General features: G+C 42.6%; 1 long non-coding RNA gene across 19 annotated transcripts; it reads left to right on the top strand.

The window, feature by feature from the left end:
- The first annotated feature begins 16,570 nt into the window (after positions 1–16,570).
- LOC127927316 (uncharacterized) lies at positions 16,571–22,597 on the top strand. Of its 19 annotated transcripts, none has more exons than XR_008126920.1 (7): positions 16,571–16,664; positions 17,127–17,406; positions 17,627–17,934; positions 19,036–19,231; positions 19,276–19,331; positions 21,655–21,794; positions 22,303–22,597. It is a non-coding gene; the product is annotated as an uncharacterized LOC127927316 (long non-coding RNA). The 19 variants fall into 19 exon arrangements; XR_008126915.1 differs by having other exon boundaries at positions 17,127–17,434; XR_008126923.1 differs by having other exon boundaries at positions 17,127–17,462; positions 19,120–19,231.
- The last annotated feature ends 3,370 nt before the right edge of the window (positions 22,598–25,967 follow it).

Here is a 25,967-nt window from a genome sequence, read left to right as displayed (position 1 = left end):
TTATAGTGTCTCTCAGGAGGTGAACTACTGTAACAGTTCAGTGTGTTATAGTGTCTCTAGGAGGTGAACTACTGTAACAGTTCAGTGTGTTATAGTGTCTCTCACTAGAGGTGAACTACTGTAACAGTTCAGTGTGTGTTGTGTCTCTAGGAGGTGAACTACTGTAACAGTTCAGTGTGTTATAGTGTCTCTAGGAGGTGAACTACTGTAACAGTTCAGTGTACTTATGTGTCTCAGGAGGTGAACTACTGTAACAGTTCAGTGTGTTATAGTGTCTCTAGGAGGTGAACTACTGTAACAGTTCAGTGTGTTATAGTGTCTCTAAGGAGGTGAACTACTGTAACAGTTCAGTGTGTTATAGTGTCTCACTAGGAGGTGAACTACTGTAACAGTTCAGTGTGTTATAGTTGTCTCTAGGAGGTGAACTACTGTAACAGTTCAGTGTGTTATAGTGTCTCTAGGAGGTGAACTACTGTAACAGTTCAGTGTGTTATTGTGTCTCAAGTAGGTGAACTACTGTAACAGTTCAGTGTACTGTTGTGTCTCAAGGAGGTGAACTACTGTAACAGTTCAGTGTGTTATAGTGTCTCTAGGAGGTGAACTACTGTAACAGTTCAGTGTGTTATAGTGTCTCTAAGAGGTGAACTACTGTAACAGTTCAGTGTACTGTTGTGTCTCAAGGAGGTGAACTACTGTAACAGTTCAGTGTGTTATAGTGTCTCAAGGAGGTGAACTACTGTAACAGTTCAGTGTGTTGTAGTGTCTCTAAGGAGGTGAACTACTGTAACAGTTCAGTGTGTTATAGTCTCTAGGAGGTGAACTACTGTAACAGTTCAGTGTGTTATAGTTTCTCTAGGAGGTGAACTACTGTAACAGTTCAGTGTGTTATAGTGTCTCAAGGAGGTGAACTACTGTAACAGTTCAGTGTGTTATAGTGTCTCTAGGAGGTGAACTACTGTAACAGTTCAGTGTGTTATAGTGTCACTAAGAGGTGAACTACTGTAACAGTTCAGTGTGTTATAGTGTCTCTAGGAGGTGAACTACTGTAACAGTTCAGTGTGTTATAGTGTCACTAAGAGGTGAACTACTGTAACAGTTCAGTGTGTTATAGTGTCACTAAGAGGTGAACTACTGTAACAGTTCAGTGTGTTATAGTGTCTCTCACTAGGAGGTGAACTACTGTAACAGTTCAGTGTGTTATAGTGTCTCTAGGAGGTGAACTACTGTAACAGTTCAGTGTGTTATAGTGTCTCTCTCTAGGAGGTGAACTACTGTAACAGTTCAGTGTGTTATAGTGTCTCTAAGGAGGTGAACTACTGTAACAGTTCAGTGTGTTATAGTGTCTCTAAGAGGTGAACTACTGTAACAGTTCAGTGTGTTATAGTGTCTCTCAGGAGGTGAACTACTGTAACAGTTCAGTGTGTTATAGTGTCTCTCTAGAGGTGAACTACTGTAACAGTTCAGTGTGTTATAGTGTCTCTAAGAGGTGAACTACTGTAACAGTTCAGTGTGTTATAGTGTCTCTAGGAGGTGAACTACTGTAACAGTTCAGTGTGTTATAGTGTCTCTAGGAGGTGAACTACTGTAACAGTTCAGTGTGTTATAGTGTCTCTAGGAGGTGAACTACTGTAACAGTTCAGTGTGTTATAGTGTTCTCTAAGGAGGTGAACTACTGTAACAGTTCAGTGTGTTATAGTGTCTCTAGGAGGTGAACTACTGTAACAGTTCAGTGTGTTATAGTGTCTCAAGGAGGTGAACTACTGTAACAGTTCAGTGTGTTATAGTGTCTCTAAGGAGGTGAACTACTGTAACAGTTCAGTGTACTTATTGTGTCTCAAGGAGGTGAACTACTGTAACAGTTCAGTGTACTGTTATGTGTCTCTAGGAGGTGAACTACTGTAACAGTTCAGTGTGTTATAGTGTCTCAAGGAGGTGAACTACTGTAACAGTTCAGTGTGTTATAGTGTCTCTAGGAGGTGAACTACTGTAACAGTTCAGTGTGTTATAGTGTCTCTAAGAGGTGAAATACTGTAACAGTTCAGTGTGTTATAGTGTCTCAATGATGTGAAATACTGTAACAGTTCAGTGTACTGATGTTTCTCAAGGAGGTGAACTACTGTAACAGTTCAGTGTGTTATAGTGTCTCTAGGAGGTGAACTACTGTAACAGTTCAGTGTGTGTTAGTGTCTCAAGGAGGTGAACTACTGTAACAGTTCAGTGTGTTATAGTGTCTCTAGGAGGTGAACTACTGTAACAGTTCAGTGTGTTATAGTGTCTCTAGGAGGTGAACTACTGTAACAGTTCAGTGTGTTATAGTGTCTCTCACTAAGACATGAAATACTGTAACAGTTCAGTGTGTTATAGTGTCTCTAGGAGGTGAACTACTGTAACAGTTCAGTGTGTTATAGTGTCTCTAAGAGGTGAACTACTGTAACAGTTCAGTGTGTTATAGTGTCTCTCACTAAGACATGAAATACTGTAACAGTTCAGTGTGTTATAGTGTCTCTAGGAGGTGACCTACTGTAACAGTTCAGTGTGTTATAGTGTCTCTCACTAAGACGTGAAATACTGTATCAGTTCAGTGTGTTATTGTGTCTCAATGATGTGAACTACTGTAACAGTTCAGTGTGTTATAGTGTCTCTAAGAGGTGAACTACTGTAACAGTTCAGTGTGTTATAGTGTCTCTAAGGAGGTGAACTACTGTAACAGTTCAGTGTGTTATTGTGTCTCTCACTAAGACATGAAATACTGTAACAGTTCAGTGTGTTATAGTGTCTCTAGGAGGTGAACTACTGTAACAGTTCAGTGTGTTATAGTGTCTCTAGGAGGTGAACTACTGTAACAGTTCAGTGTGTTATAGTGTCACTAAGAGGTGAACTACTGTAACAGTTCAGTGTGTTATAGTGTCTCTAAGAGGTGAACTACTGTAACAGTTCAGTGTGTTATAGTGTCTCTAAGAGGTGAACTACTGTAACAGTTCAGTGTGTTATAGTGTCTCTAGGAGGTGAACTACTGTAACAGTTCAGTGTGTTATAGTGTCACTAAGAGGTGAACTACTGTAACAGTTCAGTGTGTTATAGTGTCTCTAAGAGGTGAACTACTGTAACAGTTCAGTGTGTTATAGTGTCACTAAGAGGTGAACTACTGTAACAGTTCAGTGTGTTATAGTGTCACTAAGAGGTGAACTACTGTGACAGTTCAGTGTACTTATGTGTCTCAAGGAGGTGAACTACTGTAACAGTTCAGTGTGTTATAGTGTCACTAAGAGGTGAACTACTGTAACAGTTCAGTGTGTTATAGTGTCACAAGGAGGTGAACTACTGTAACAGTTCAGTGTGTTATAGTGTCTCTCACTAAGACGTGAAATACTGTAACAGTTCAGTGTGTTATAGTGTCACAAGGAGGTGAACTACTGTAACAGTTCAGTGTGTTATAGTGTCTCTCACTAAGACGTGAAATACTGTATCAGTTCAGTGTGTTATAGTGTCTCAATGAGGTGAACTACTGTAACAGTTCAGTGTGTTATAGTGTCTCAAGGAGGTGAACTACTGTAACAGTTCAGTGTGTTATAGTGTCTCAAGGAGGTGAACTACTGTAACAATTCAGTGTGTTATAGTGTCTCTCACTAAGACGTGAAATACTGTAACAGTTCAGTGTGTTATAGTGTCTCAAGGAGGTGAACTACTGTAACAGTTCAGTGTGTTATAGTGTCTCAAGGAGGTGAAATACTGTAACAGTTCAGTGTGTTATAGTGTCTCACTAAGAGGTGAACTACTGTAACAGTTCAGTGTGTTATAGTGTCTCTAAGGAGGTGAACTACTGTAACAGTTCAGTGTGTTATAGTGTCTCAAGAGGTGAACTACTGTAACAGTTCAGTGTGTTATAGTGTCTCTAAGAGGTGAACTACTGTAACAGTTCAGTGTGTTATAGTGTCACTGAGAGGTGAACTACTGTAACAGTTCAGTGTGTTATAGTGTCACTAAGAGGTGAACTACTGTAACAGTTCAGTGTGTTATAGTGTCTCAATGAGGTGAACTACTGTAACAGTTCAGTGTGTTATAGTGTCACAAGGAGGTGAACTACTGTAACAGTTCAGTGTGTTATAGTGTCTCTCACTAAGATGTGAAATACTGTAACAGTTCAGTGTGTTATAGTGTCTCAATGATGTGAAATACTGTAACAGTTCAGTGTGTTATAGTGTCTCTCACTAAGATGTGAAATACTGTAACAGTTCAGTGTGTTATAGTGTCTCAATGATGTGAAATACTGTAACAGTTCAGTGTGTTATAGTGTCTCTCACTAAGAGGTGAACTACTGTAACAGTTCAGTGTGTTATAGTGTCTCAATGATGTGAAATACTGTAACAGTTCAGTGTGTTATAGTGTCTCTCACTAAGAGGTGAACTACTGTAACAGTTCAGTGTGTTATAGTGTCTCTAGGAGGTGAACTACTGTAACAGTTCAGTGTGTTATAGTGTCTCTAGGAGGTGAACTACTGTAACAGTTCAGTGTGTTATAGTGTCTCTAAGAGGTGAACTACTGTAACAGTTCAGTGTGTTATAGTGTCACTAAGAGGTGAACTACTGTAACAGTTCAGTGTGTTATAGTGTCACTAAGAGGTGAACTACTGTAACAGTTCAGTGTGTTATAGTGTCTCAAGGAGGTGAACTACTGTAACAGTTCAGTGTGTTATAGTGTCTCTCACTAAGATGTGAAATACTGTATCAGTTCAGTGTGTTATAGTGTCACAAGGAGGTGAACTACTGTAACAGTTCAGTGTGTTATAGTGTCTCTAGAGGTGAACTACTGTAACAGTTCAGTGTGTTATAGTGTCACTAGGAGGTGAACTACTGTAACAGTTCAGTGTGTTATAGTGTCACTAAGAGGTGAACTACTGTAACAGTTCAGTGTGTTATAGTGTCACTAAGAGGTGAACTACTGTAACAGTTCAGTGTGTTATAGTGTCACTAAGGAGGTGAACTACTGTAACAGTTCAGTGTGTTATAGTGTCTCTCACTAAGACGTGAAATACTGTAACAGTTCAGTGTGTTATAGAGTCACTAAGAGGTGAACTACTGTAACAGTTCAGTGTGTTATAGTGTCACTAAGAGGTGAACTACTGTAACATTTCAGTGTGTTATAGTGTCTCTAGGAGGTGAACTACTGTAACAGTTCAGTGTGTTATTGTGTCTCTCACTAAGACATGAAATACTGTAACAGTTCAGTGTGTTATAGTGTCACTAAGAGGTGAACTACTGTAACATTTCAGTGTGTTATTGTGTCTCTCACTAAGACATGAAATACTGTAACATGTCAGTGTGTTGTAGTGTCTCTTGGAGGTGAACTACTGTAACATTTAAGTGTGTTATAGTGTCTCTAAGAGGTGAACTACTGTAACAGTTCAGTGTGTTATAGTGTCACTAAGAGGTGAACTACTGTAACAGTTCAGTGTGTTATAGTGTCACAATGAGGTGAACTACTGTAACAGTTCAGTGTGTTATAGTGTCTCTACTGTAACAGTTCAGTGATGTTATAGTGAACTACTGTAACAGTTCAGTGTGTTATAGTGTCTCACTAAGAGGTGAACTACTGTAACAGTTCAGTGTGTTATAGTGTCTCTAAGAGGTGAACTACTGTAACAGTTCAGTGTGTTATAGTGTTCTCTAGGAGGGAAGAGACTAAGAGAGTGAACTACTGTAACAGTTCAGTGTGTTATAGTGTCTCTAAGAGGTGAACTACTGTAACAGTTCAGTGTGTTATAGTGTCTCTAAGGAGGTGAACTACTGTAACAGTTCAGTGTGTTATAGTGTCTCTAGAGGGTGAACTACTGTAACAGTTCAGTGTGTTATAGTGTCTCTAAGAGGTGAACTACTGTAACAGTTCAGTGTGTTATAGTGTCTCTACTAAGAGGTGAACTACTGTAACAGTTCAGTGTGTTATAGTGTCTCTAAGAGGTGAAATACTGTAACAGTTCAGTGTGTTATAGTGTCTCTAAGAGGTGAACTACTGTAACAGTTCAGTGTGTTATAGTGTCTCTAAGGAGGTGAACTACTGTAACAGTTCAGTGTGTTATCTCAGTGTGAACTACTGTAACTTCAGTGTGTTAGAGGAACTACTGTAACAGTTCAGTGTGTTATAGTGTCTCTCACTAGACATGAACTACTGTAACAGTTCAGTGTGTTATAGTGTCTCTAGGGGGAGAACAGTTCAGTGTGTTATGTTACTAGGAGGTGAACTACTGTAACAGTTCAGTGTGTTATTGTGTCTCTCGGAGGTGAACTACTGTAACAGTTCAGTGTGTTATAGTGTCTCTAGGAGGTGAACTACTGTAACAGTTCAGTGTGTTATAGTGTCTCTAGGAGGTGAACTACTGTAACAGTTCAGTGTGTGTTTAGGGACTGGGGCTTATTTATATTTTGTGTTATAATGGAATGTTATGTGTTATGTAATGTTATTGAAATCATGGCATCCTTATTTTGACCTTCTGATCTGGGATCATATCCAATGTGTATGTGGATGAATTCCTGTGCATGACTGGTTGTTCTATTTATTTAACGAGGAGCCCTTTTTCCTTGAATTCTTGGTGTAATTGATCAATCATTTATCTGATTGGTCAGAGTCCATACACCTTTCCCAGGGTCTTGTTCACTGTGAAAGTAGAGGGGAGAGGGAGACAGAGGAAGAGAGGGTGAGGGGGAAAGAAAGAGTGTGAAAGTAGAGGGAGGAAGAGAAAGAAAGTGTGAAAGTAGAGGGGAGAGGGAGACAGAGGAGGAAGAGAGGAGGAAGAGAGGGTGAGGGGGAAAGAAAGAAAGTAGTGAAAGTAAAGAGAGGAGAGGGAGAGGAGAGAGAAAAGAAAGAGGGTGAGGGGAGACAGAGGAAGAAAGAAAGAGTGTGAAAGTAGAGGGGAGGGGAGACAGAGGAAGAGAGGGTGAGGGGGAAAGAAAGAGTGTGAAAGTAGAGGGGAGAGGGAGACAGAGGAAGAGAGGGTGAGGGGAAAGAAAGAGTGGGAAAGAAAGAGTGTGAAAGTAGAGGGGAGAGGGAGACAGAGGAAGAGAGGGTGAGGGGGAAAGAAAGAGTGTGAAAGTAGAGGGGAGAGGGAGACAGAGGAAGAGAGGGTGAGGGGGAAAGAAAGAGTGTGAAAGTAGAGGGGAGAGGGAGACAGAGGAAGAGAGGGTGAGGGGGAAAGAAAGAGTGTGAAAGTAGAGGGGAGAGGGAGACAGAGGAAGAGAGGGTGAGGGGGAAAGAAAGAGTGTGAAAGTAGAGGGGAGAGGGAGACAGAGGAAGAGAGGGTGAGGGGGAAAGAAAGAGTGTGAAAGTAGAGGGGAGAGGGAGACAGAGGAAGAGAGGGTGAGGGGGAAAGAAAGAGTGTGAAAGTAGAGGGGAGAGGGATACAGAGGAAGAGAGGGTGAGGGGGAAAGAAAGAGTGTGAAAGTGGAGGGGAAGCAGCCCTTTCAGTGCCGTCACCTCTGACTGAGTGAGTAGGTGTGCGTGCGTGAGAGACAGAGAGAGACAGATTGACTTTGGAAAACTCCTCCTCCCCTCCTTTTCTCCCAGATCCTCCCCTCCTCCCTCCCCTCCTCTTTCCTCTCCGGCTCTCCTCCCCTCCTCCCCGCCTCCCCTCCTCTCTCTGACATCTCCCAGCTCATCCTGGACTGACTGTGAGCTCAGACAGCCTGTCGCTCTCAGTCACTCTCCCTCCTCCTCCCTCCATCAATCCTTCCTTCCATCCCTCTCTCCTTTTAGCCTTCTCTCTCTCTCTCTCTCTCTTTACATGTCCATCTTTCAAACTCTCACCCTGCCTGGCTGTCTACCCCTTCCACTCCCCTTTTAGTACCCTCTCTTTTTCTGTCCCCCCAGGCCTCCTCTCTTCTTTTAGTACCCTCTATTTTTCTGCCTCCCCCATGCCTCCTCTCTTCTTTTTAGTACCCTCTCTTTTTCTGTCTCCCCCATGCCTCCTCTCTTCTTTTAGTACCCTCTCTTTTTCTGTCTCCCCCAGGCCTCCTCTCTTCTTTTAGTACCCTCTCTTTTTCTGTCTCCCCCAGGCCTCCTCTCTTCTTTTAGTACCCTCTCTTTTTCTGTCTCCCCCATGCCTCCTCTCTTCTTTTAGTACCCTCTCTTTTTCTGTCTCCCCCATGCCTCCTCTCTTCTTTTAGTACCCTCTCTTTTTCTGTCTCCCCCAGGCCTCCTCTCTTCTTTTAGTACCCTCTCTTTTTCTGTCTCCCCCAGGCCTCCTCTCTTCTTTTAGTACCCTCTCTTTTTCTGTCTCCCCCATGCCTCCTCTCTTCTTTTAGTACCCTCTCTTTTTCTGTCTCCCCCAGGCCTCCTCTCTTCTTTTAGTACCCTCTATTTTTCTGCCTCCCCCATGCCTCCTCTCTTCTTTTAGTACCCTCTATTTTTCTGTCTTCCCTTAGCATCCTTCTCTTTCCCTCTCTCACTCTGCCTCATTCTGTCTCCCCCACGCCTCCTCTCTCCGTTAAACCCTCTCTGTTTTTCTCTTTTAGAGATCTTTCCTTCTCACTCTCTCCATACATTGTTCTTGTGTTCTATCAATGTCATACGTAGCTGCTATACCCTCCTCCCTCGCACTCTTCTCTCTCTCTCTCCCTTCCAGTCCCTCCACTTTCTCCTGCTTCTCTTCCATCTCTCTCACATTTACCACTCTGACACCAATCTTCTCTCATTCCCTTTCTCCTTTCCCCCTATTACACGGTCATTATGTACCCTTTTCTTCTCTTCTCTCTCTCCCTCTCTTCTCTCTCTCCCTCTCTTCTCTCTCTCCCTCTCTTCTCTCTCACCCTCTCTTCTCTCTCCCTCTCTTCTCACTCTCCATCTCTTCTCTCTCTCCCTCTCTTCTCTCTCTCCCTCTCTTCTCTCTCTCCATCTCTCATTTTCAAATATACCTTGCACTGTAGCAACTGCCTGTCACACACACGCGCGCACAGACACAGACACAGACACACACACACACACACACACACACACACACACACACACACACACACACACACACACACACACACACACACACACACACACACACACACACACACACACACACACACACACACACACACACACACACACACATACTGTACATACATTACACACAAGTCTGTAACCCAATGATTTATGCACTGTGCAAATGTCATACTCCAAGATTAGCTGATGAGGTGTTGAATAGTGAGAGGATTGTGGGTACCGTAGTAAATAAGTAATTATCCTTCTCCTAAATCATACTAGACTCCTATGGATCAGACTACACAAATGTGACGGAATTCTGTCATGAGCTCCATTGCTGTGGGTGATAATAATCCGATTTTCTGTATATCAAATTTCATAAAAGAACGACATCAATACTACAGTATAGTACTGCATGTCATAATCTAACCTCATTGTACCACACAGCTTATCATGGGAAATGTATATGCGGAAATAGTGGCATCTAACCATAAGCTAAAAGACATAAACATGTTTGGAGTGTGAGATCAATGTCTATATCACACAGTTCTCATTAACAGAACTAGAGATGTCATGCTTTGTTAGATTTAGCCTTTGGTTTTAATTATGTCATTAAAGAACATTATTATGTCATTAAACCTTCATTTGTGCCAAAGATAATCCATTGACATGCATGGCAGTATGGCACACAATATGTCTACACGTAGATATACAGTATGTCTACCGTGTCTATATGTCTATTTCTATAGAGTTTAAATGACAGAATGAACAGAGAATAACCTTCACCAACACCCTTCTCTTTCACCTCCCCTGTATTATCTATCTCCCTTTCCTCTTCTCCTTCTCTCTCTCTTTCTCTCTCTTCTCTCTCCCCCTCTTCCACTAGTTCTCTACCTTAATCATCATCACTCCCCATCTTTCTCTCTCTCTCTCTCTCTCTCTCTCTCTCTCTCTCTCTCTCTCTCTCTCTCTCTCTCTCCCTCTCTCTCTCTCTCTCTCTCTCTCTCTCTCTCTCTCTCTCTCTCTCCCCCTCTCTCCCTCTCTCTCTCTCTCTCCCCCTCTCTCCCTCTCTCTCTCTCTCCCCCTCTCTCTCTCTCTCTCTCTCTCTCCTCTCTCCCTCTCTCTCTCTCTCTCCCCTCTCTCCCTCTCTCTCTCTCCTCTCTCTCTCTTTCTCTCTCCCTCTCTCTTGCATCCCTTTTTCTCTCGCTCTCTCTTGCATCCCTTTTTCTCTCGCTCTCTCTCATCTCTCTCTCTCTCATCTCTTTCTCTCTCTTTCTCTTGTCCTTCAGTGTCTGCAGCCAGCTGTGTCTCTGGGCCATTAGTTCCCTGTCCTCCCCTACATTTTCTCCATCACCGATTCCCTCCGCAGTCTCTCTCTCTCCCCACTTCCCCCAGCCATCCTCCCTCCCTCTCTCCGCTCCTCTCTCTCAGCTCTCCTTCTCCCATTGCTCCCTCTGTCCCCAGACTGGCAGGATCCATTGTCACAGCAACTGCTGATAATAATCCAATCGGAGGTCCACTACTCTTTTCCTCCAATGCACCAAAATGACTGGCCAGACGCTCAGTCACACAGCGGAACACACACACTCAGTCACACAGCGGAACACACACACTCAGTCACACAGTGGAACACACACACTCAGTCACACAGCGGAACACACACACTCAGTCACACAGCGGAACACACACAGTCAGTCACACAGCGGAACACACACACTCAGTCACACAGCGGAACACACACACTCAGTCACACAGCAGAACACAGACACTCAGTCACACAGCGGAACACACACACTCAGTCACACAACAGCACACAGACATTCAGTCACACAGCAGAACACATACACTCAGTCACACAGCAGAAGTCACAGACACATCAGTCACACCACCCATACGTAGAATGTATGCACACATGACTGTAACATAAAAGCAAATGGCATATATTATATTTATATTATGAACAGAACACAGGCACTCAGTCACACAACAGCACAAAGACATTCAGTCACACACCAGTTCACAGACATTCAGTCACACAGCAGAACACAGACATTCAGTCACACAGCAGAACACAGACATTCAGTCACACACCAGAACACAGGCACTCAGTCACACAACAGCACAAAGACATTCAGTCACACAACAGCACACATACACTCAGTCACACAGCAGAACACAGACATTCAGTCACACAGCAGAACACAGACATTCAGTCACACACCAGAACACAGACATTCAGTCACACACCAGAACACAGACATTCAGTCACACAGCAGAACACAGACATTCAGTCACACAGCAGAACACAGACATTCAGTCACACACCAGAACACAGGCATTCAGTCACACAGCAGAACACAGACATTCAGTCACACAGCAGAACACAGGCGGAGGTACATAAACGAATACAGGGACAAACACACACAGAAACAGACGCAGATACATGCACACACACACACTCTCTCTCCCTCTCAATTTTAATTTAAATTATATTTAAGGGACTTGATTGGCATGGGAAACATATGTTTACATTGCCAAAGCAAGTGAAGTAGATCATTAACAAAAAATGAAATAAACACAAATTAATTAACAGTAAACATTACACTCACAAAATTTCCAAAGTAATTGATACATTTAAAATGTCATATTATGTATATATACGGTGTTATAATGATGTGCAAATAGTTAAAGTACAAAATGGAAAATAAATAAACATAAATATGGGTTGTATTTACAATGGTGTTTGTTCTTCACTGGTTGCCCTTTTCTTGTGGCAACAGATCACAAATCTTGCTGCTGTGAGTTCATCAAAATTGGGTTTGTTTTCTAATTCTTTGTAGACCTGTGTAATCTGAGGGAAATATGTGTCTCTAATATGGTCATACATTTGGCAGGAGGTTAGGATGTGCAGCTCAGTTCCCACCTCATTTTGTGGGCAGTGTGCACATAGCCTGTCTTCTCTTGATTGTCAGGTCTGCCTACGGAGGCCTTTCTCAATAGCAAGGCGATGCTCACTGAGTCTAAGCTTTCCTTAAGTTTGGGTCAGTCACAATGGTCGGGTATTCTGCCACTGTGCATTCTCTGTTTAGGGCCAAATAGCATTCTAGTTTACTCTGGGTTTATTTTTTATTCCTTCTCATGATTTGGTTGGGTCTAATTGTGTTGCTGTCCTGGAGCTCTGTGGGGTCTGTTTGTGTTTGTGAACAGAGCCCCAGGACCAGCTTGCTTAGGGGACTCTTCTCCAGGTTCATCTCTCTGTAGGTGATGGCTTTTTTTTGGTTTGTTTGTTTGTCAATTAGGTTGTGCAGGTTGAATATGTGGTCTGTTGTACGGTAATTTGGTAAAAAATTGACATTTGCTCAGTACATTGTATTCACTGAGGAAATGTACAAGTCTGCTGTTAATGATAATGCAGAGGATTTTTCCAAGGTTGCTGTTGATGCATATCCCATGGTAGTTATTTAGGTCAAATTTGTCTCCACTTTGTGGATTGGGGTGATCAGTCCCTGGTTCCAAATATTGGGGACGATGCCAGAGCTATGGATGATGTTAAAGAGTTTATGTATAACTAATTGGAATTTGTGGTCTGTATATTTGATCATTTCATTGAGGATACCATCAACACCACAGGCCTTTTTGGGTTGGAGGGTTTGTATTTTGTCCTGTAGTTCATTCAATGTAATTGGAGAATCCAGTGGGTTCTGGTCGTCTTTAACAGTTGATTCTAAGATTTGTATTTGATCATGTATATGTTTTTGCTGTTTGTTCTTTGTTCTTTGTTATAGAGCCAAAAATATTTGAGAAATGGTTTACCCATGCACCTCCATTTTGGATAGATAACTCTTCATGTTGTTGTTTGTTTCTCTGTCTTGTTCTCTCTCTCTCGCCCTCTCTCTTTATCTCTCTCTCTCTTTTCTCTCTCTCAATTAAATTAAATTCAATTCAAAGGGCTTTATTGGCATAGGAAACATATGTTTACATTGCCGAAGCAAGTGAAATATATTATAAACAAAAGTGAAATAAACAAAACAAAATGTACAGTAAAATTTACACTCAGAAATGTGCCAAAGGAATAGTCCTTTAAAATGTCATATTATGTATATATACCATTTGATTTGATTTGATTTGATTCGATTACCATGTTGTAACGATGTGTAAATAGTTCAATTACAAAGGGGAAAATAAACAAAGATATGGGTTGTATTTACAATGGTGTTTGTTCTTCATTGGTTACACACTGATATTTCACCCAATAGACATGGGAGTTCATCAAAATTGGATTTGTTTTCAAATTCTGTGTGGGTCTGTGTAATCTCTCTCTTTCTCTCTCTCTCTCATTCTCTCTCTCTCATTCTCTAATTCTCTCTCTTTCTATCTCTTTTTTTCTCTCCCTCTCTTCCTCTCCCTCTCTCTCTCTCACTGTGCTGTACCCGCTTGTGTTTGTTTACTAAACAAGATGACTAATGTGGTATTGTGCTGCTGGTCTGAATATTCACACACCTCCAAATGACCAGAATATTTCACTGTATCTTCATTGTAATAGAATTTAACCCATTAGAAACCTTACTGACTGTTGTATGACAGAGAGTCAGGGCTGGGTAATAAGGCCTGAGGAAGTGTGGTATATGGCCAATATAACATGGCTAAGGGCTGTTCGTAAGCACAACACAATGCAGACTGCCTGGATACAGCCCTTAGCCGTGCTATATTGCCACATATCACAAACCCCCGAGGTGCCTTATCGCTATTAACCTGGTTACCGACGTAATTAGAGCAGTAAAAATACATAGTTTTGTCATGCCCGTGGTATACTGTCTGATATATCACGGTGATCAGCCAATCAGCATTCAGGGCTCGAACCACCCAGTTTATAATGTATCATATCTGTCTGGGAGGCTGTGGCCCTAATGGTACACTATTGCCTACAGTAGAGTGCTTTTAGAAAAGAGTCCTCTATGGGCCCTGGTCAAAAGTAGTGCACTACAAAGGGAAATAAATAACATTGCAAATATATTACCTTCACAAAAGGGTAAAAAAAAAAGCTGAAATATAAAACACATACTACTCAGCACCACAAAGGGAATGGGGCCATGTGGGATGTAGTATTGGATCAGCTATAGAGGGTTATGCTAGAGAAAGGACAGCCCAGGAAAGGCTGTTGGATAGTAAACAATGTGACTATTCAAAAGACATGTAGTTATATTAGTTATATTACATTCAGGCCACTCTTCTCTCTCTTTCTATTTCTCTTTTACTCTCTATGTCTGTCTGGATGTGTATGTCTGTGAATGTGTCAGTGCGTGTGTGTGTGTGTGTATGTGTGTGTGTGTGTGTGTGTGTGTGTGTGTGTGTGTGTGTGTGTGTGTGTGTGTGTGTGTGTGTGTGTGTGTGTGTGTGTGTGTGTGTGTGTGTGTGTGTGTGTGCGTGTGCGTGTGGTTGTGTGTGTGTGTGTGTGTGTATGTGCACGTGCGTGTGGTTGGGTGTGTGTGTATGTGCGCGTGCGTGTGGTTGTGTGTGTGTGTGTGTGTGTGTATGTGCGCGCGTGCGTGTGTGTCAGTGCTGCTCTAACAACCTCACTTACACACACACAAGCACTAGAACATTCTCTATCCATTTAGAACACCCCTTCTCCCTCCCTTCTGTCCAGGAGAGATAAAAACGGCCTGATTGTCCATCATCTGCATCACTGTACTGAGATCTAACACCCCTCCTCCCTTTTCCTTCATCCATCTTTCTCTCTCTCTCTGCTTCTCCCTCCCTCCGTCCCTCCCTCTCTCCCAGTCTATACTTCCCCTTCCCTTCCATGCCTCCCTCTACCCCACTTTCTCCCTCACACCCTCCCACCCACTCTCCCTCTCTCTCTCCCTCCCTCCCTTCACTCCCTCCCTTCACTCCCTCCCTCCTCCCTCTCATCCTCCCTCCCACTCTCCCTCTCTCTCTCCCTCCTTCCCTTCACTCCCTCCCAACCTCCCTCCTCCCTCTCACCCTCCCTCCCACTCTCCCTCTCTCTCTCCCTCCCTCCCTTCACTCCCTCCCTTCACTCCCTCCCTCCTCCCTCTCACGCTCCCTCCCACTCTCCCTCTCTCTCTCCCTCCCTCCCTTCACTCCCTCCCTCCTCCCTCTCACCCTCCCTCCCACTCTCCCTCTCTCTCTCCCTCCCTCCCTTCACTCCCTCCCTTCACTCCCTCCCTCCTCCCTCCTCCCTCTCACCACTCCATTGATTAAAACACTTGATTTCCTGTCGTTGCACAATGACACCGTCACACTTGAATATGGAGATGAGGTAATGAGGCTGTTGTTGTCATAGTGACTTAGCCAGGCAAGCACTCTACTGCCACACACACACACACACACCCTGAGGGAGACAGGAGGAAAGGCGAGGAAGAGGAGGGAGCGCTGTTTGTTTTTGTGCGGGGGTGGCAAGTGTGTGTGTACATGTGTGTTTGTGTGTGTGTGTGTGTGTGTGTATTTCTGTCTGTATGCATGTGTGTGTGTAAACGAAACTCTACATGGCACGAGGGTCTTGCAGGGCAGCTATGACCTCACTACCCTTGGGTGTGAGGGGGCTTGCAGTAGGAGAACTGCTCACCCTCCCCAAGCTCTTTAAAGAATGTCTCCTCTCTTTCTCTCTCTCTCTCTATTTCTCTCCCTCCCTCCCCCTTCCTCCCACTGTCTCTCCCTTCCTATCACATTTGTATGGCCCCTAATCACACTGACAGCAGAAAAGGACTCAGTCTGGCTTCCGCCATTGCACAGACATACACCCATACACACACAGTGCTCTCTCTCTCTCTCTCTCTCTCCCCTCTCTCCCCCTCTCTCTCTCTCCCCCTCCCTCCCTCCAGTATTGCAGGGGAGCTGAATGTCATTTTTATCACAGTCTGTCCATGTTTTATCCCAGAGGGTTGTTTTCTGGGTCTCTAGGCTACCACATAGTTCTGTTCCGCGCGCGCGCATGTGTGTGCGTGTGCGTGTGCGTGTGTGTGTGTGTGTGTGTGTGTGTGTGTGTGTGTGTGTGTGTGTGTGTGTGTGTGTGTGTGTGTGTGTGTGTGTGTGTGTGTGTGTGTGTGTGTGTGTGTGTGTGTGTGTGTGTGTGTGTGTGCGTCACGTAAATCGGTGTTTAGTGTGGTCAGGTAAATCAGGTGTTTAGTATGTGGTCAGGTAAATCAGCAGGTAAATCAGGTGTTTAGTATGTGGTCAGGTAAATCAGGTGTTTAGTCAGGTAAATCAGGTGTTTAGTATGTGGTCAGGTAAATCAGGTGTTTAGTATGTGGTCAGGTAAATCAGGTGTTTAGTATGTGGTCAGGTAAATCAGGTGTTTAGTATGTGGTCAGGTAAATCAGGTGTTTAGTATGTGGTCAGGTAAATCAGGTGTTTAGTATGTGGTCAGGTAAATCAGGTGTTTAGTATGTGGTCAGGTAAATCAGGTGTTTAGTATGTGGTCAGGTAAATCAGGTGTTTAGTATGTGGTCAGGTAAATCAGGTGTTTAGTATGTGGTCAGGTAAATCAGGTGTTTAGTATGTGGTCAGGTAAATCAGGTGTTTAGTATGTGGTCAGGTAAATCAGGTGTTTAGTATGTGGTCAGGTAAATCAGGTGTTTAGTATTAGTCAGGTAAATCAGGTGTTTAGTATGTGGTCAGGTAAATCAGGTGTTTAGTATGTGGTCAGGTAAATCAGGTGTTTAGTATGGGGTCAGGTAAATCAGGTAAATCAGGTGTTTAGTATGTGGTCAGGTAAATCAGGTGTTAAATAGGTGTTTATATGTGGTCAGGTAAATCAGGTGTTTAGTATGTGGTCAGGTAAATCAGGTGTTTAGTATGTGGTCAGGTAAATCAGGTGTTTAGTAAATCAGGTTGTGGTCAGGTAAATCAGGTGTTTAGTATGTGGTCAGGTAAATCAGGTGTTTAGTATGTGGTCAGGTAAATCAGGTGTTTAGTATGTTTAGTATGTCAGGTAAATCAGGTGTTTAGTATGTGGTCAGGTAAATCAGGTGTTTAGTATGTCAGGTAAATCAGGTAAAGGTAAATCAGGTGTTTAGTATGTGGTCAGGTAAATCAGGTGTTTAGTATGTGGTCAGGTAAATCAGGTGTTTAGTATGTGGTCAGGTAAATCAGGTGTTTAGTATGTGGTCAGGTAAATCAGGTGTTTAGTATGTGGTATAAATCAGGTGTTTAGTATGTGGTCAGGTAAATCAGGTATTTAGTATGTGGTCAGGTAAATCAGGTGTTTAGTATGTGGTCAGGTAAATCAGGTGTTTAGTATGTGGTCAGGTAAATCAGGTGTTTAGTATGTGGTCAGGTAAATCAGGTGTTTAGTATGTGGTCAGGTAAATCAGGTGTTTAGTATGTGGTCAGGTAAATCAGGTGTTTAGTATGTGGTCAGGTAAATCAGGTGTTTAGTATGGGGTCAGGTAAATCAGGTGTTTAGTATGTGGTCAGGTAAATCAGGTGTTTAGTATGTGGTCAGGTAAATCAGGTGTTTAGTATGTGGTCAGGTAAATCAGGTGTTTAGTATTAGGTATGTAGGTAAATGGTGTTTAGTATGGGTCAGGTAAATCAGGTGTTTAGTATGTGGTCAGGTAAATCAGGTGTTTAGTATGTGGTCAGGTAAATCAGGTGTTTAGTATGTGGTCAGGTAAATCAGGTGTTTAGTATGTAGGTAAATCAGGTGTTTAGTATGGGGTCAGGTAAATCAGGTGTTTAGTATGTGGTCAGGTAAATCAGGTGTTTAGTATGTGGTCAGGTAAATCAGGTGTTTAGTATGTGGTCAGGTAAATCAGGTGTTTAGTATGTGGTCAGGTAAATCAGGTGTTTAGTATGTGGTCAGGTAAATCAGGTGTTTAGTATGTGGTCAGGTAAATCAGGTGTTTAGTATGTGGTCAGGTAAATCAGGTGTTTAGTATGTGGTCAGGTAAATCAGGTGTTTAGTATGTGGTCAGGTAAATCAGGTGTTTAGTATGGGGTCAGGTAAATCAGGTAATGTGGTCAGGTAAATCAGGTGTTTAGTATGGTAAATCAGGTCAGGTAAATCAGGTGTTTAGTATGTGGTCAGGTAAATCAGGTGTTTAGTATGTGGTCAGGTAAATCAGGTGTTTAGTATGTGGTCAGGTAAATCAGGTGTTTAGTATGTGGTCAGGTAAATCAGGTGTTTAGTATGTGGTCAGGTAAATCAGGTGTTTAGTATGTGGTCAGGTAAATCAGGTGTTTAATGTGGTCAGGTAAATCAGGTGTTTAGTATGTGGTCAGGTAAATCAGGTGTTTAGTATGTGGTCAGGTAAATCAGGTGTTTAGTATGTGGTCAGGTAAATCAGGTGTTTAGTATAAATCAGGTGGTCAGGTAAATCAGGTGTTTAGTATGGTGGTCAGGTAAATCAGGTGTTTAGTATGTGGTCAGGTAAATCAGGTGTTTAGTATGTGGTCAGGTAAATCAGGTGTTTAGTATGTCAGGTAAATCAGGTAAAAATCAGGTGTTTAGTATGTGGTCAGGTAAATCAGGTGTTTAGTATGTGGTCAGGGTAAAGGTAAATCAGGTGTTTAGTAGGTAAATCAGGTGTTTAGTATGTGGTCAGGTAAATCAGGTGTTTAGTATGTGGTCAGGTAAATCAGGTGTTTAGTATGTGGTCAGGTAAATCAGGTGTTTAGTATGTGGTCAGGTAAATCAGGTGTTTAGTATGTGGTCAGGTAAATCAGGTGTTTAGTATGTGGTCAGGTAAATCAGGTGTTTAGTATGTGGTCAGGTAAATCAGGTGTTTAGTATGTGGTCAGGTAAATCAGGTGTTTAGTATGTGGTCAGGTAAATCAGGTGTTTAGTATGTGGTCAGGTAAATCAGGTGTTTAGTATGTGGTCAGGTAAATCAGGTGTTTAGTATGTGGTCAGGTAAATCAGGTGTTTAGTATGTGGTCAGGTAAATCAGGTGTTTAGTATGTCAGGTCAGGTAAATGTGGTCAGGTGTTTTAGTATGTGGTCAGGTAAATCAGGTGTTTAGTATGTGGTCAGGTAAATCAGGTGTTTAGTATGTGGTCAGGTAAATCAGGTAAAGGTAAATCAGGTGTTTAGTATGTGGTCAGGTAAATCAGGTGTTTAGTATGTGGTCAGGTAAATCAGGTGTTTAGTATGTGGTCAGGTAAATCAGGTGTTTAGTATGTGGTCAGGTAAATCAGGTGTTTAGTATGGGGTCAGGTAAATCAGGTGTTTAGTATGTGGTCAGGTAAATCAGGTGTTTAGTATGTGGTCAGGTAAATCAGGTGTTTAGTATGTGGTCAGGTAAATCAGGTTTAGTATGTTTAGTATGTTTAGTATGTGGTCAGGTAAATCAGGTGTTTAGTATGGGGTCAGGTAAATCAGGTGTTTAGTATGTGGTCAGGTAAATCAGGTGTTTAGTATGGGTCAGGTAAATCAGGTGTTTAGTATGTGGTCAGGTAAATAAATCAGGTGTTTAGTATGTGGTCAGGTAAATCAGGTGTTTAGTATGTGGTCAGGTAAATCAGGTGTTTAGTATGTGGTCAGGTAAATCAGGTGTTTAGTATGTGGTCAGGTAAATCAGGTGTTTAGTATGTGGTCAGGTAAATCAGGTGTTTAGTATGTGGTCAGGTAAATGTGGTCAGGTAAATCAGTTTTAGTATGTGGTCAGGTAAATCAGGTGTTTAGTATGTGGTCAGGTAAATCAGGTGTTTAGTATGTGGTCAGGTAAAATCAGGTGTTTAGTATGTGGGTGTTTAGTATGTGGTCAGGTAAATCAGGTGTTTAGTATGTGGTCAGGTAAATCAGTTTTAGTATGGGGTAAATCAGGTAAATGTGGTCAGGTAAATCAGTTTTAGTATGTGGTCAGGTAAATCAGGTGTTTAGTATGTGGTCAGGGTCAGGTAAATCAGGTGTTTAGTATGTGGTCAGGTAAATCAGGTGTTTAGTATGTGGTCAGGTAAATCAGGTGTTTAGTATGTGGTCAGGTAAATCAGTAAAGGTAAATCAGGTGTTTAGTATGTGGTCAGGTAAATCAGGTGTTTAGTATGTGGTCAGGTAAATCAGGTGTTTAGTATGTGGTCAGGTAAATCAGGTGTTTAGTATGTGGTCAGGTAAATCAGGTGTTTAAATCAGGTGTTTATGTGGTCAGGTAAATCAGGTGTTTAGTATGTGGTCAGGTAAATCAGGTGTTTAGTATGTGGTCAGGTAAATCAGGTGTTTAGTATGTGGTCAGGTAAATCAGGTGTTTAGTATGTGGTCAGGTAAATCAGGTGTTTAGTATGGTGGTCAGGTAAATCAGTATGTGTTTCAGGTGTTTATATGTGTGGTCAGGTAAATCAGGTAAATCAGTTTTAGTATGTGGTCAGGTAAATCAGGTGTTTAGTATGTGGTCAGGTAAATCAGGTGTTTAGTATGTGGTCAGGTAAATCAGGTGTTTAGTATGTGGTCAGGTAAATCAGGTGTTTAGTATGTGGTCAGGTAAATCAGGTGTTTAGTATAAATCAGGTGTTTAGTATGTGGTCAGGTAAATCAGGTGTTTAGTATGTGGTCAGGTAAATCAGGTGTTTAGTATGTATAAATCAGGTGTTTAGTCAGGTAAATCAGGTGTTTAGTATGTGGTCAGGTAAATCAGGTGTTTAGTATGTGGTAAATCAGGTTTAAATAAATCAGGTGTTTAGTATGTGGTCAGGTAAATCAGGTGTTTAGTATGTGGTCAGGTAAATCAGGTGTTTAGTATGTGGTCAGGTAAATCAGGTGTTTAGTATGTGGTCATAAATCAGGTGTTTAGTCAGGTAAATCAGGTGTTTAGTATGTGTATGTGGTCAGGTAAATCAGGTGTTTAGTATGTGGTCAGGTAAATCAGGTGTTTAGTATGTGGTCAGGTAAATCAGGTGTTTAGTATGTGGGTAAATCAGGTAAAGGTAAATCAGGTGTTTAGTATGTGGTCATAAATCAGGTGGTATGTCAGGTAAATCAGGTGTTTAGTATGTGGTCAGGTAAATCAGGTGTTTAGTATGTGGTCAGGTAAATCAGGTGTTTAGTATGTGGTCAGGTAAATCAGGTGTTTAGTATGGGGTCAGGTGGTCAGGTAAATCAGGTGTTTAATGTGGTCAGGTAAATCAGGTGTTTAGTATGTGGTCAGGTAAATCAGGTGTTTAGTATCAGGTAAATCAGGTGTTTAGTCAGGTAAATCAGGTGTTTAGTATATGTCAGGTAAATCAGGTGTTTAGTATGGGTCAGGTAAATCAGGTAAATCAGGTGTTTAGTATGTGGTCAGGTAAATCAGGTGTTTAGTATGTGGTCAGGTAAATCAGGTGTTTAGTATGTGGTCAGGTAAATCAGGTGTTTAGTATGTGGTCAGGTAAATCAGGTGTTTAGTATGTGGTCAGGTAAATCAGGTGTTTAGTATGTGGTCAGGTAAATCAGGTGTTTAGTATGTGGTCAGGTAAATCAGGTGTTTAGTATGTGGTCAGGTAAATCAGGTGTTTAGTATGTGGTCAGGTAAATCAGGTGTTTAGTATGTGGTCAGGTAAATCAGGTGTTTAGTATGTGGTCAGGTAAATCAGGTGTTTAGTATGTGGTCAGGTAAATCAGGTGTTTAGTATGTGGTCAGGTAAATCAGGTGTTTAGTATGTGGTCAGGTAAATCAGGTGTTTAGTATGTGGTCAGGTAAATCAGGTGTTTAGTATGTGGTCAGGTAAATCAGGTGTTTAGTATGTGGTCAGGTAAATCAGGTGTTTAGTATGTGGTCAGGTAAATCAGGTGTTTAGTATGGGGTCAGGTAAATCAGGTGTTTAGTATGTGGTCAGGTAAATCAGGTGTTTAGTATGTGGTCAGGTAAATCAGGTGTTTAGTATGGGGTCAGGTAAATCAGGTGTTTAGTATGGTATTTAGTATGGGGTCAGGTCAGGTAAATCAGGTGTTTAGTATGTGGTCAGGTAAATCAGGTGTTTAGTATGTGGTCAGGTAAATCAGGTGTTTAAAGGTAAATCAGGTGTTTAGTATGTGGTCAGGTAAATCAGGTGTTTAGTATGTGGTAAATCAGGTGTAAATAAATCAGGTGTTTAGTATGTGGTCAGGTAAATCAGGTGTTTAGTATGTGGTCAGGTAAATCAGGTGTTTAGTATGTGGTCAGGTAAATCAGGTGTTTAGTATGTGGTCAGGTAAATCAGGTGTTTAGTATGTGGTCAGGTAAATCAGGTGTTTAGTATGTGGTCAGGTAAATCAGGTGTTTAATGTCAGGTAAATCAGGTGTTTAGTATGTGGTCAGGTAAATCAGGTGTTTAGTATGTGGTCAGGTAAATCAGGTGTTTAAATCAGGTAAATCAGTTTAGTATGTGGTCAGGTAAATCAGGTGTTTAGTATGTGGTCAGGTAAATCAGGTGTTTAGTATGTGGTCAGGTAAATCAGGTGTTTAGTATGTGGTCAGGTAAATCAGGTGTTTAGTATGTGGTCAGGTAAATCAGGTGTTTAGTATGGGGTCAGGTAAATCAGGTGTTTAGTATGTGGTCAGGTAAATCAGGTGTTTAGTATGTGGTCAGGTAAATCAGGTGTTTAGTATGTGGTCAGGTAAATCAGGTGTTTAGTATGTGGTCAGGTAAATCAGGTGTTTAGTATGTGGTCAGGTAAATCAGGTGTTTAGTATGTGGTCAGGTAAATCAGGTGTTTAGTATGTAGTCAGGTAAATCAGTCTCATGGTTAGGAGATGAAAATGCAGTATTTGGCTGAAATCTGAAGTCTGCCTCCGGGAACATAGCTTATCAGCACACACACACGCACACATGCACACACGCACGCACGCACTCACGCACCAATGCACACACCCACACACAACAACGCACACACACACAAACACACACACCATGCACGCACGCACAAACACACACAGGCATGCACACTCATGCAAAAACATGCACAAACGCATGCACACATTCATACTGTCGTACACATACACACACACATACACATAAGCTGTCCCAAACACACAGGTCTGTGTCCCTCCCTCCCCCTCCTCTCCTCTGAGAGAAATGTCACTATTCTACTCATCACTGAGTAGATTCACCTGTCTCAATGTCTACTAGCTTTTGTAGTCTAGTGTACATGCTAGATTTAGGAAGAGGAGGACGAAGGATGGAGGGGGTCTGAGTAGAAGGAGAGGTTGAGGAAGAGGGGGTGAGGTCAGGGGGAAGAGGGGAGGGAAGTGTTGAAAATGATTATCCAGGGCTGTTCAGAGTCCCTCCACAACCAGATACGAACCTGATTCATACCTCAAATAACAGATTGGCTCACTAACATGGAAGTCTAACTCTCATTTCCAACATCTCCATGAAAGCTTTTTCCGTGTTCTCTTATATAGCATGTAAATGTGGCACCAAGAGAAGAGTAGAGAGGAGATATAAATGATTGCTGGCATCTAAAAGCATTCCATGCTTACGAGATCATGTCCCTATTGATCTAGTTGGATGTTAAGGACTATATAGACTATGGAGAAAATCCTCCCTCTGTCTCCCTCCTCTCTCCCAATGCCTCCCTACTTCCTCCCCTGCCTCCCGCCTTCCTCCCCCTCTTTCCCCCCCTGCCTTGCTCCTTCCTCCCCTCTCTCCCCCTGCTTCCCTTCCTCGTCTCTCCCCCCGCCTCCCTCCTTACTCCCCACTCCCTCCCTCCTTCCTCCCCCTGTCTCCCCGTACCTTACTTCTCCTTCTGTTGCAAGAGCGACCATCAGTGCCGGGTGGTAAATTAAAGATCAGACCACTGTCAATGTCAGACCCCCCCCTCTCTCAATTTCTTTCTCCTTTCTCTCCACCCCAATTTCTCTCATCCATCTGTATATCTCTCTCTCTGTTTCTCTCCCTCTGTATATCTCTCTCTCTGTTTCTCTCTCTGTATATATCTCTCTCTCTCTCTCTCTCTGTGTTTCTCTCTCTCTGTTTCTTTCTCTCTGTATATCTCTCTCTCTGTTTCTTTCTCTCTGTATATCTCTCTCTCTGTTTCTCTCTCTCTCTGTATATCTCTCTCTCTCTGTATATGTCTCTCTCTGTCTCTCTCTCTCTCTGTTTCTCTCTCTCTGTATATCTCTCTCTGTTTCTCTCTCTGTATATCTCTCTCTGTTTCTCTCTCTCTGTATCTCTCTCTCTCTGTTTCTTTCTCTGTATCTCTCTCTCTCTGTATATCTTTCTCTATGTTTCTTTCTCTGTATATCTCTCTCTCTGTTTCTCTCTCTCTGTATATCTCTCTCTGTTTCTCACTCTCTGTATATCTCACTCTCTCTGTTTCTCTCTCTGTATATCTCTCTCTGTTTCTATCTCTCTGTATATCTCTCTCTCTCTGTTTCTATCTCTGTATATCTCTCTCTCTCTCTCTGTTTCTTTCTCTGTATCTCTCTCTCTCTCTGTTTCTCTCTCTGTATATCTCCCTCTCTCTCTCTCTCTGTTTCTCTCTCTGTATATCTATCTCTCTGTATCTATCTCTCTGTATATCTCTCTCTCTCTGTTTCTCTCTCTGTATATCTTTCTCTCTCTGTATATCGCTCTCTGTTTCTCTCTCTCTGTATATCTCTCTCTCTGTATCTCTCTTTCTCTGTTTCTCTCTCTGTATTTATCTCTCTCTGTGTTTCTCTCTCTGTATATCTCTCTCTCTCTGTATATCTCTCTCTCTGTATCTCTCTTTCTCTGTTTCTCTCTCTGTATTTATCTCTCTCTGTGTTTCTCTCTCTGTATATCTCTCTCTCTGTATATCTCTCTCTCTGTTTCTCTCTCTGTATATCTTTCTCTCTCTTTCAGATTCCTGTCTTCACGACTGTGTTGGTGTGTTTGGAGCATGATAAATCCTTAGTGATGTGGACACCGAGGAACATGAAGGTCTCAACTTGTTCCACTTCAGATCCGTCGATCTGAATAGGGGTGTGTTCGGCCCTCCATTTCCTGTAGCCAACGATCAGCTCCTTTGTCTTGCACACAGCCAGGTCTCTGACCTCCACTCTGTAGGTGGTCTTATTGTCATAATGATCAAGCCTACCGCCACCGTGTCGTCGGCAAACTTAATGAAGCTGTGCGCAACCACACAGTCGGGGTGAACAGGGACTACAGGTGGACTTAAGGGGCCCCAGTGTTGAGGGTCAGAAATAGCAGAGAGAGAGAGAGCTGTGAGCGTGAGAGCGTGAGAGCGTGAGAGCGTTAGAGCGAGAGAGAGGCAGAGGGAGAGAGAGAGAGAGAGAGAGAGAGAGAGAGAGAGAGAGAGAGAGAGAGAGAGAGAGAGGAGAGGAGAGAGAGAGAGAGAGAGAGCACATGAGCGCGAGAGCGAGATAGTGAGAGAGAGAGCACATGAGCGCTAGAGCGAGATAGTGAGAGAGCGAGAGGGAGAGAGAGAGAGAAAGAGAGAGAGACAGAGAGAGAGCATGTGAGCGAGAGAGCGAGAGAGTGAGAGAGCGAGAGAGAGAGAGAGAGAGAGAGAGAGAGAGAGAGAGAGAGAGAGTGCAGAGGACTGGGTGAACCCCTGTATTAGAGGTTTAACTGGCTGGCATGAACTCCCCTTTTCCTCTCCACTCATCAAAAGGAGATAAAGGAAATTGTCCACATTCTAGAAAAAAGAGAGATTCTCCTGTCATAGTGGTCTGTCTCCCTTGTTGTTGTTTCAAGTAAGATGCCTCTGACATCACATTGGTGAATGTGTTGTTTTTCTCTGTTGTGAGAGAAAGGGTGTGTGTCCCAAATGTATTTTATAGTGCAATATTTTTGATCATAGCCTAAAAAAGTGAATCCGGCCTGGCATTGGAATCTGCCATTGTCTTGCCTCCAGGACAGCCGGGGGAGAACAGAGACATAGAAGAAGACAGAAAAAGAGAGAGAGAGTGAAAGAGAGAAAGAGTGGCTGCTATGGTTACCTCCCCAGGAGATGGGAGCGCACTTGTTTATCTGTTGGCCAGTGAGCGGCTGGCGGGCTCCCGAGCAGATGTGGTGTGTGTGTGTGTGTGTTTTCACCACCTTCTTCTCCAGAGGAGGAACCAACCAGCCACCACTGACCTGAAGCCAGCTCTACTCTCTCTGTTTTT

The sequence above is a fragment of the Oncorhynchus keta genome, unplaced genomic scaffold (assembly GCF_023373465.1).
Source record: "Oncorhynchus keta strain PuntledgeMale-10-30-2019 unplaced genomic scaffold, Oket_V2 Un_scaffold_12020_pilon_pilon, whole genome shotgun sequence".
Lineage (NCBI taxonomy): Eukaryota > Metazoa > Chordata > Actinopteri > Salmoniformes > Salmonidae > Oncorhynchus > Oncorhynchus keta.
Note: the sequence above shows the minus strand (reverse complement) of the source record. Positions and strands in the feature narration are given on the sequence as shown.